Below are 10,606 nucleotides of genomic sequence, written 5' to 3'. Positions count from 1 at the left end.
TTTTTTCTATTTATTTTGTCAGTTACTGAGAAGTGTAAACTAAATCTCTAACTGTGACGACAAACTTTTATGTCTCTTTTTAATTCTATCATTTTTTTTCCAAACATATTTTGAGGAAATGTTATTAGATACATAACATTTATAATTGTTGTATCTTTTCCTGTATTGAACTCTTTTGTTATAATTAAATACCTCTCTTCAGTGCTAGTAGTGGTTCTTGACTTGATATTAGTATCAACAAGCTCTCCTTAGGTTAGTGTTTGCATTATGTATCTTTTCCTGTACTTTAACTTCTAAGACTTTTATTTTTGAGCTGTTTCTTTTATAAGCAGCATGTAGTTGGGTTTTGCTTCTTTATTATCATCTGACAATCTTTGAGGAATCTAATAAGCCATTTACAGTTAAAGTAATTGATATCATACTTGAGTATAAATTTATGTTTTACTATTTGTTTTTTTTTTAATTATCTCATCTAGTTTTTGTTTCCCTCTCTCCTTTTCTTGCCTTTTTTCCTTTGACGAATGAAGCACTTAAAATTCAATTTTCTTCTCTGTTGGCTTGTTAATTATATATCCTGTTTTTCTTTTAGCCACTTCCCTACAACATCCATCCTTCACTTGTGAATTTACTCTAAATGAGTACTTCAACCACTTCCCTCACAATGCATGATTGTGAGAATACTTTAACTCTGTAAAAACCCCTGCTTCCTTTTGTACTTTTGCTTTCGTTTATTTTAATTTCACATATGAATAAACCACAAGTTGTATTATTATTGCTATTTTATGCAGTTAGTACTTATTTATATTTACCATTTCTCTTCATTCCTTCATGTAAGTCTGTGTTTCTCTCTGGGGTTGTTCTCCTTACCTGGAAGAACTCCCTTTAGTATTTCTCTGTATTTTTATTTGTTGGAAATTTTCTTTATTTTTTCTTAATTATTGAAATGCATTTTTTGCTGCACGTAGAATTCTATGTTTCAGTGTCTTTCAGTGCATTAATGATGTAATTTCATCATCCTTTGGGAAATTTATTTTTGTTTAAAGAATAGCTGTTGATCTCATTGTTGGTCCTTTGAAGATGATGTGCTATTTTTCTGTGCTTTAGATTTTTTCTTTGTCTTTGATACTGAGGAGTTCTATTATTATGTGCCAAGGTATATTTTTCTTATAATTTATCCTGCTTAAGGATCACAGAGATTCCTGAATCAGTTTAAAAATGTTCTTGGCAATTATTGCATCAGATATTACTTCTCCTGGTGCAGCCTCTCCTCTTCTCCTGAAAGTACAATTTAATACATTTGTTAGATTTCTCACTATATCCTATTTGACTCTTAAACTCTTTCCTGTAGTTTCCATTGTCTTTTTTTCTTCTTTGTTTTAGTTTGGAAATTTTCTTTTTTTTTTTTTCAGTTATACTGAAATTTATTTAAAAACCACAGAGCACAAAGGTCTAGCATCAACTTGAATAGTTCTAATTTAATTCTGCACCATGGTACCCTTTTATTTTACATAGTTTTAGTCTCTATCCCTGGAAATTTTCTAATGACCTATCTTCTGTTGCACTAATACTCTCTTCTTAGTGTTTAATCTGCTTTTAAAAGCATATATTGTAGCCTTATGGAGGCATAATTTATGTGCCATAAGATTCACCCATTTTAAGTATATAGTTCAGTGATGTTAGCTAAATTTATAGTTCCATAACTATTACTGTGATCCAGTTTTAGAACATTTATCTACCCCCAAAATTCTCTTGAGCCCAATTGCAATCTCTGCTTCCATTCCTAATCCCAGGAAACCACTGTTTCTTTAAATTTGCCTTTTCTACTCATTTAATATAAGTTGCATTGTATGATATGTAGTCTTACGTATCTGGCTTCTTTTATCCAGCATAGTGTTTGTTATTAAAAAATATTTATTTATTTATTTATTTTTTGAGAGAGAAAGAAAGAGGAAGAAGGAGAGAGAGAGAGAGAGAGAGAGAGAGAGAGAGAGAGACTCACTTGTTCCACTCATTTATGCATTTACTGGTTGCTTCTTGTATAAGCCCTGACTAGGCATATCAGGATGACGCTCCAACCAACCGAACTATCTGGCCAGGGTCCAGCATAATGTTTACAAGGCTTGTCCATATTGTAGCATGCATTGGTATTTTAGCCATTTTTATTGTTGAATAGTATTATGTCGTATGGATAAACTGAGCTCTGTTTATTCATCAGTTAATGGAAATTTGGATTGTTTCCAATTATTGGCTACTATGAATAATACTGCCATGACAATTTATATAAGTCTTGGTATAGCTATATATTTTCATTTATTTTAGGTAAGAGAAGTGGAGTAGAATTTCTGGGTCATGTGGTGGATATATTTAATGTCTTAAGAATCTACCAAACTGTTTTCTAAAGTGGCTGTAACATTTTATGTTCCCACCAGCAATGTATAAAGGTTTCAGTTTCTTCATATCCTGATCAACAATTACTGATAATAGTCATTCTAGTGGATATGTAGAGGTTAATTTGTTATTTAATTTGTATTTTCCTAATGCTTAATAATATTGACACCTTTTTGTATGCTTATTAGCCATTTGTATGTTTTGCTTGGTGAAATATCTATTTGTTTCTTTTGCCCTTTAAAAAATTTTTTAAAATTAATTTTTAGAGAGAGAGGAAGGGAGAGGGAGAAAGAAACATTGATTGGAGAGCCGGACATTGATCAGTTGCCTCCTGCATGTGCTGTGACTGGGAATTGAACATGCAACCTTTTGGTGCCCGGGATGACACCCAACCAGCTGAACCACACTGGCCAGGGTCTCTTGCCCATTCTTTTTTTTTTTTTTTTTGCCCATTTTAAAATTAGGTTGTCGTCTTACTGATTTGTAAGAATATTTTATATATTCTGGATATAGACTCTTTAGTAGATATAAAATATACAAATATTTTCCCCAAATCTGTGACTAATGTTTTCATTTTCTAATAGTGCCTTCTTTTGAAGATTTTAATTTTGATGATATACAACCTATTAATATTGTCTTCCATGACATGCTTTTGTTGTTGTACCTAAGAATTTGTTGTCTAATCTGAGATGTCCTATATTTTCATGAAAATAGTGATTTTCTATATTTTCTTTTAGAGAATTTATAATTTTCACTATTACATCTAGGTCTATGATTGATTTTGAATTAATTTTTACATATGGTTTGATGTAAAAGTCTATTTGTTTATTTACCTGTCTGTTTATTTGTATATCGGCACCCACTCACTTACTAGTACCATTTGCTGAAAAGACTATGATTTCTTCACTGAATTAGCATCTTTATAAAAAAATCAATCACTAACAAATATAAGGCTTTATTTCTAGACTTTCAAATCTGTTTGACCTGTCTCTGTATCTATCCATCCCTCCTTACCTTATATCATGTTGCAGCCTAATATTAAATCTTGAAATCAAATAGTATAAATGTGTAAATCTTCCATCTTTGTTCTTGTTTTACAAAATTGCTTTCGTTATTGGAAGTCCTGTACATCCCCATATAAAGTTTAAGATAATTTTGCCAATTTGTGCAAAAAAAACCCCAAACTAAATCAAAATGAAAAGAAACTCCTACTGGGATTTTGATAAAGATTGTGTTGAATCAATACCATAGCTTTGTTTGGGAAGAATGTCCATTTTAGCAATATTGAGTCTCCCCTAAGAACTGGGAGATAAGAACTATCTCCCTGTATGTTTGCATTTCAAAGAGGTGACTCCCAGGACCCTGAGTCATTTCTGGTTGGTGGAAGAGTTACATCTCAAAGGGGCAGAGAAAGGATTAATGATTGCAAGCTTTCTCCAAGAAAAAGGAAGGTCAGTGGCCTGTAGTCAGGTTTTGGCTGGAACAAACAGTAAATTCTTTTGGCAGCACAGAGCTTTCTCAGGCATGCATTTTAGGGAACAGGACCATCTTTCTAGGAATGTGGCCTTGAGCTAATGGAAACTATGCTAGTGTTTGGTTCAGTCTCAGTATGGGAGGTGGATGAAATGTGCTCAAAGTGCAGTTCTTATAGGCCAAGGTTGAGGCCTAGTTGAGTAGAGGGCTCAGAGGAGCCTGACTAAAATTTGGTGAAAGAAAGAGTCTTTGTCAATAACACAGGGCAAGCCAGGGTGTTTTATGAATGGAAATCCAGGATGAAACCAGAAATGGGGTGAATATCAGGGATGCCTAGAAGACTTTAATGTCCAGGAACTGGCTGGGGGAAAGGAATTAATATTTATTTAAGCAGGCATATTATCTGTTTTTTTTAAATTAACTTTGCAAACAATTTTATTTTAATATATTCCTATCCTTTTTCCATTCTATCCAGAGTTGTGAGGTTCCCGTCTTTTGTAAAAGCAGCCTTATTTTTTTATTGTTGAAAGTATTGCAGATATCCCACACTTCCCTCCCTTTGTTCCTCTCCACCCGGCCCTTACCCCTCACCAGGCCTTCACCGCATTATTATCTATGTCCATGGACTATGCATGTATGCATATATGTTCTTTGGTTTATCCCTTCCTATCCCCTCCACCAGCTCCCTTCTGAGATCTGTCAGTCTGTTCCATGTATCTATGCTTCGGGTCCTATTTTGTTTGTCAGTTTATTTTGTTCATTAGATTCTACATATGAGTGAGAGCATGTGATATTTGTCTTTCTCTGACTGGCTTATTTTGCATAGCATAATAATCTCCTGGTCTGTCCATGCTGTCTTAAAGGGTAAGAGTTCCTCCTTTTTTGCAGCTCTTGATTTCATTGATATTTTATATTACTATTTTAGACTCGTAAAGATTTCAATGAAGAGACACAGGGTAGAAAAGCAAGCAAGAATTTATTGACCACAGCATAAATATACTTAGGCCAGTGAAACAAAGATGGGCATAGAAAAAGCAACAGGAGGGCCTAGGCTGGGCTACTTTGGCTCAAACTGTGGTTTAACTATCTTAGTTTTCCTATTCTGCTTGTCCTGGAATTTTCCTAACTTATGATTATGCTATAACAGTTTCAAGTATACAACTCAACAAAATATCTGCACACTGCATAGTGCGCCCATCACACAAAGTAAGGTCTCTATTTCCATTACCCCTCCCCCTTTGCCCACCTCCACCTATCCCAATCCCCCTTTCCCACTGTTTTCTGTGTCTACGTGTTATGTATATATGTTTCTGGACTAATCCCTTCACCTCCTTTGATCCAGTCCCCTCACCTCCCTTCCCGCTTGCAGCTGTTAGTTGTTCCACGTAACCATGCTTCTGGTCCTATTTTGTTTGTCAGTTTATTTTGTTCATTAGATTCTACATATGAGTGAGAGCATGTGATATTTGTCTTTCTCTGACTGGCTTATTTTGCATAGCATAATAATCTCCAGGCCCATCCATGCTGTTTTATAGTGGAAGAGTTCCTCCCCTCCTCCACTTTTTTTTTTTTTTTTTTACTACTGCATAGTTTTCCTTGGTGTAAATGTACCACATTTTTTAATTCACTCATCTACTGATGAGCACTTGGGCTGTTTCCAGATCTTAGCTACTGTATATAGATCTGCAATGAACATAGGGGTGCATATATTCTTTCTGATTGTTGTTTCAGGAATCTTGGGATATATTCCCAGAAGTGGGATCACTGGGTCAAACAAGAGTGCCATTTTTTAATATTTTTGAGGAAACTCCATACTGTTTTCCACACCAGTCAGCATTCCCACCATCAGTGAACTAGGGTTCCCTTTTCTCTACATCTCTCCAGCACTAGCTGTTTGTTAATATATCTCTTATTTTTATTTGATCCTTCTAATAATTCCCTGAATTTAGTACTATCGTCATATTAAAACAAGAGACAGAGGCTGAAACATTTTGTCTGTCTGTCTATCTGTCTGCCTATCAATCTACCTACCTACCTATCTATGTATCTATTTATTTTTAATTCTCACCCAAGGATTTGTTTTTATTGATTTTAGAAAGAGAGAAGGGAGAGAGGGAGGAGAGAGAGAGAGAGGAAGAAAAGAGGCTCAGACATTTTAAATAACATGACCAATGTCATATAGTTAGTGATAGGTGGAGTTGGGATTCAAACATAGATTTTTTTTTACTTCAAAATGCTATCCTCTGATCATCAGCAATTCATGTTAATATTGTTATATAGCAATTTTCTTTTCTTAGAAGTAATTTACACTAATAATGGTTAATGTAGATAAGTTATTTACCCTGTGCCAGATCCTAAGAAGAAAATTTAACAGGGTTCTATCTACATTGAGCAGTGAGAAAGTTAAAGTGTTACTAGTACTTTGCTTTGTCAGGGTGTAATGCTCTCAGTTGGTATTTGAATTATTGCTAGCACCCCAATGCATATGAAAAGCCTGTTCCTAATCACAGATCCTGTAATGTTGGAACAGGAGTTCTTTAGCCATCAAGTCCAGAATCTTAACTTCTCAGATAAAAAAACCATTACCCAGAAACGGTTAGTGATTTCCCCAAGTGATTTACTCAAAATCCTAGAGCCTGCTCATCAGAGAAAGCTGGGATTTGTTTAACCAAAAATGACTGTGGCCCAGTTTGGGGACTTACCCTCAGATGTTGTTAACACAGTATATATTTATCAATGTCAAACTGCCATTGCATATTTTTAGAAAATAACCTTAAAAGGTGAAATTGCCCATAGGTAGTGATGACAGTGACTCAACAGTGTCCCTGTAGCCCCATCAGATGATTTAGCAGAACTCTCTGTTGTCAGATACCTCTGTCTGAATCTGCCAAATTTCCTTTGAGTTACTTCCACACTGTAGTTTAGGCAAAAATAAAGTAACATGACAACAACAATACAACAGCCAATACAGATATAAAAAATAAATAAACTTTTAAAGTTTTTTGATTAAATGTGTCCACTACAGTGTTTTAAAAATTTCAAAGATTAAAATATACAACATTTTGTCCTTATGTCAGAAAGGATGAACTTATACTGTTTTGAGTGTTAAACAGTAAGTTGGGTTTTGTTCCCCTTTTTGTTTTCTCTCTGTTATGTCGTGTTGACAGTTTTCCTCTGCTTTTCTTTAGTAATAAAATAACCCATTAAAAAATTGTATTAAGAACATTTAATATGAGACTTAGCTCTTAGCAATTGTACGTGTGTAGTACCATGTTGTTGGCTGTAGGTTCAATGTTACTAAGCACATCTCTAGAACTTACTCATCTTGCTTAACTGAAACTTTATGCCTGTTGATTAGTAACTCCTCTTCCCCCCTCCAATCTCTCACTGGCAACCACCATTCCACGCTGATTCTATGAATTTGACTACTTTAAATACCTCATGTAAATGGAATCATGCACTATTTATCTTTCGGTGTCTGGCTATTTCACTTAGCATAATGTCTCCAAGGTTTATCCTCATTATAGAAAATGACAGGATTTCATTTTTATGGCCCAATAAAGTTTCACTGTGTATACATACCATACTCTCTTTATTCATTCATCTGTTGAAGGACATTTAGGTAGTTTCCACATTTTGACTATTGTGATTAGTGCTACAGTGAACACAGGAGTGCTAGTATCACTTTGAGATCTTGATTTCAATTATTTTGGATAAATACCCAGAAGTAGGAATTGCAGAATCATATGGTAATTCTATTCTTTTCTCTGAGGAACCTCCATAATGTTTTCCATAGTGCTGTATCATCTTGCATTCCCAACATATCCTTGCCAAAAGTTGATATTTTCTGATTATTTTTTGATAGCAGCCATCCTGGTAGGTATGAAGTGATAGCTCATTAGGTTTTGATTTGTAATTCCTTGATGATTAGTGATGCTGAACATTTTTTTTATATATATCTGTTGGTCATTTGTATCTCTTTTTTGATGAAATGTCTATTCAAGTCCTTAGCCCATTTTTAATGGGATTATTAATTTCTGCTATTGAGTTGTAGTAGTTTGGGGCTGTCAGAGTAAGTGACAGAAGTAAAGGACCTGGGGGGGGGCGGGGGCGTGCAGAGTGGAGGCAGAATGCAGTGTCCCACTTGCATGGAGTCATGGAGGAGGCAATAGGAAACCTTTGGGTTATGACATGGGGTAAGACAGAGCCACTTAGAGAAAGGAATTCTGTTGTTTAGGAGAGAAAAAGCAGAAAATCAGGATAGATTAATATATTACAAAAAATATTAAGGGATGGGAATGAGGAACACAGGAAAGTATAGCTCCACCTTCTCTGCATTCTCTTAGCATCCTTCTCTGCAGCATTTGTCATCAAGTACCGTGATAGCTGAGTTACTTTTTGGGCCCTACCTCTAGAACATACATTCCTTGAAGGTAAGGTTATTGCTAGCATCTAGCAATTGTTCAGTAAATATTTGGTTAATCAAGAGATCCATGGTGGATGGGCGGGGTGGGGTGGGGGTGGGGGTGTGGAACAAAACATCCATGAACACAGTTGTTGCAAAGTAGAGACAGAAAGCTATGCTAATGGTTTTTATTTTTATATTTTTATTATGGAAAAACTTTAAACATATTCAGAAGTAGAGAAAATGGTAAAATGAATCCCTTTTTACTAATCACTCAGCCTTAACAATGATCAACATATGTCTAATCTTGCTTCGTTTATCTGCCCATCTCCCCGTTGGATTATTTTAAACAAAGCCCAGATGTTGCATTATTTCATCTGTGAATACGTTAGTATGTATCTTTACAACAATAAAGAAACTTGCTTTTAAAAAAAATATCACCTCAATACTACTAGCACACCAGAAAACAGCACATTAATTCCTTACTGTCATCAAATATCTGCTCAGTATTCCAATTTCCCTGATTGTCTTGTAAATTTCTTTAGTTGATGTGCCTGAATCAGAATCCAAATAAGGACTACACATGCACTTAGTTGATAAATTTCTTAGGTTGCTTTTAATCTATAGGTTCACCTTTTTTCCCCCCTGCAATTTATTTTTTGGAGAAACCAGATCCTTTTTCTGTAGAATTTCCCAGTGTGAATTTTTACCAATTGTGTCCCCATGGTATAGTTTAATTTGTTTTTCTGTCCTATTTCCTGGAAACATAATTAGAGGCAGAGTTTTGATTAGATTTTCCACTTTTTGACAGGAAGACTTCAGAGGTGGCGTGTATACTTCCTGCTGTAGGGCACGAGGAGACACATAATACCTGTCCTCCTCCTTGTGAGGTTATGTTTGGCCAGTAAGCACAGGTATTGTCAGTTTGGTCCATCCATTATAAACTCCCAATCTTCTTTTTGCTTAATGGTTTTAGCTACCATTGATCATCATTGTTGAGCTCGGGGGTTGGCAAACTTTTTTGGTAAAGGGCCAGATAGTGAACGTATTTCCGCTTTGTAGGCCATATGGTCTCTGTCATTGTAGTGCGGCAGCAGCCTTAGGCAATGTGTAATTGAAAGGACATGGTTGTGTTCCTGTAAAACTTTATTTACCAGATCAGATGTGACCCGCTGGCCATTATCTGCCAACTCCTGTCTACATCAATTATTTCATTAGGGGATGCAAAATAATATAATTCTATCACCCTTTCTTTATTAATTGAAATACATTATAAACAAGAATTTTGCCTTATCAATTATTTGGTTACTCTAAGGAACTTTTTATAAAGAAAAGACAGGATAAATGCTTGAGTCTTTCCCTTTATTTGTTAGTATCCATTTTCAGGATACTGAGTTGGTTTCCTAGCATCTTCCAAAGTTGATAAGTTTGTTTTTAAAGTATCATCATGACATTATGGGTTTTTCACATATTTGATGCTTCAGTCTTCCTTGACCTAGGCCCTGTAGATACCTGTGGCTGGTGTCTGTTAACAGTTACACTGCAACCTCGTGGCACTGCCGAAGCATTGTTAACTCCATAGGGGAGTTAGCATTAAATAAGTCGGGATCTCTGTCTGCAGCTCTAAAATCCATGATGCTACTGCTTTCATTTTATTAGGTAAGAAAAATAGTTAATGTTCTTCAAATTCAGAAATTAGATTCTTTCTTGTAATTTTACATAATTCGTCTATGTTAACTTCTTTTTATCATTACTAGGTCATGTTATTAAGCAAAATTGACATTAAAATGTTCACAGTGCAATCTTATTTTGTTACCCTACAACCTGAAAGTTGATTTAATACCCTTTGGTTTTTCATTAATGTCAAGTTGGGAAAAAATGGACTTATTTAAAGAGCTCAAACTTAAGATTATTGTACATATCAAAATGCTCTCTTCCAACTTATCATCCATATTGACATACCGTATTTGCCGGCGTATAAGACGACTGGGCGTATAAGACGACCCCCTAACATTTCCACTCAAAATACAGAGTTTGTTATATACTCGCCGTATAAGACTACCCCCTCTTCCGCACACCTTCCACACACCAAATAAAAGGTAAAACAATATCAGATTTGATTTTAACATTTTAATTTATATTCAAATGTTTATGACATGCAGGAAAACTGTCACAAGGCTGTATGTAATCAAACATATACATAAAACAGTGCAAGTTTATTACCGGTAAACATACCGGTAATTCACTAAAGAAAACACACTCTATAGACTGGTACCGTAGATGCTTCTCAGGAACACAGGCAAGCAGCCCACAACCTAGAGGGACTGTCAATGATAGAAG

General features: G+C 35.1%; 1 protein-coding gene across 2 annotated transcripts in view; it reads left to right on the top strand.

The window, feature by feature from the left end:
• The window catches only part of RNF182 (ring finger protein 182), a 39,098-nt gene that overhangs the window by 5,357 nt on the left and 23,135 nt on the right, over positions 1-10,606 (top strand). The window contains exon 1 of one of the 2 annotated variants that reach the window (XM_015567805.1): positions 2,790-2,803. The exons of the other annotated variant lie outside the window; for it this stretch is intronic. The gene's annotated coding sequence lies outside the window, so the exon portion shown is untranslated. Of the gene's footprint in view, positions 1-2,789; positions 2,804-10,606 lie in introns of those variants that run through there. 2 annotated transcript variants of the gene reach the window in all.

This window comes from Myotis davidii, unplaced genomic scaffold (assembly GCF_000327345.1).
Source record: "Myotis davidii unplaced genomic scaffold, ASM32734v1 scaffold62, whole genome shotgun sequence".
NCBI lineage: Eukaryota > Metazoa > Chordata > Mammalia > Chiroptera > Vespertilionidae > Myotis > Myotis davidii.
Note: the sequence above shows the minus strand (reverse complement) of the source record. Positions and strands in the feature narration are given on the sequence as shown.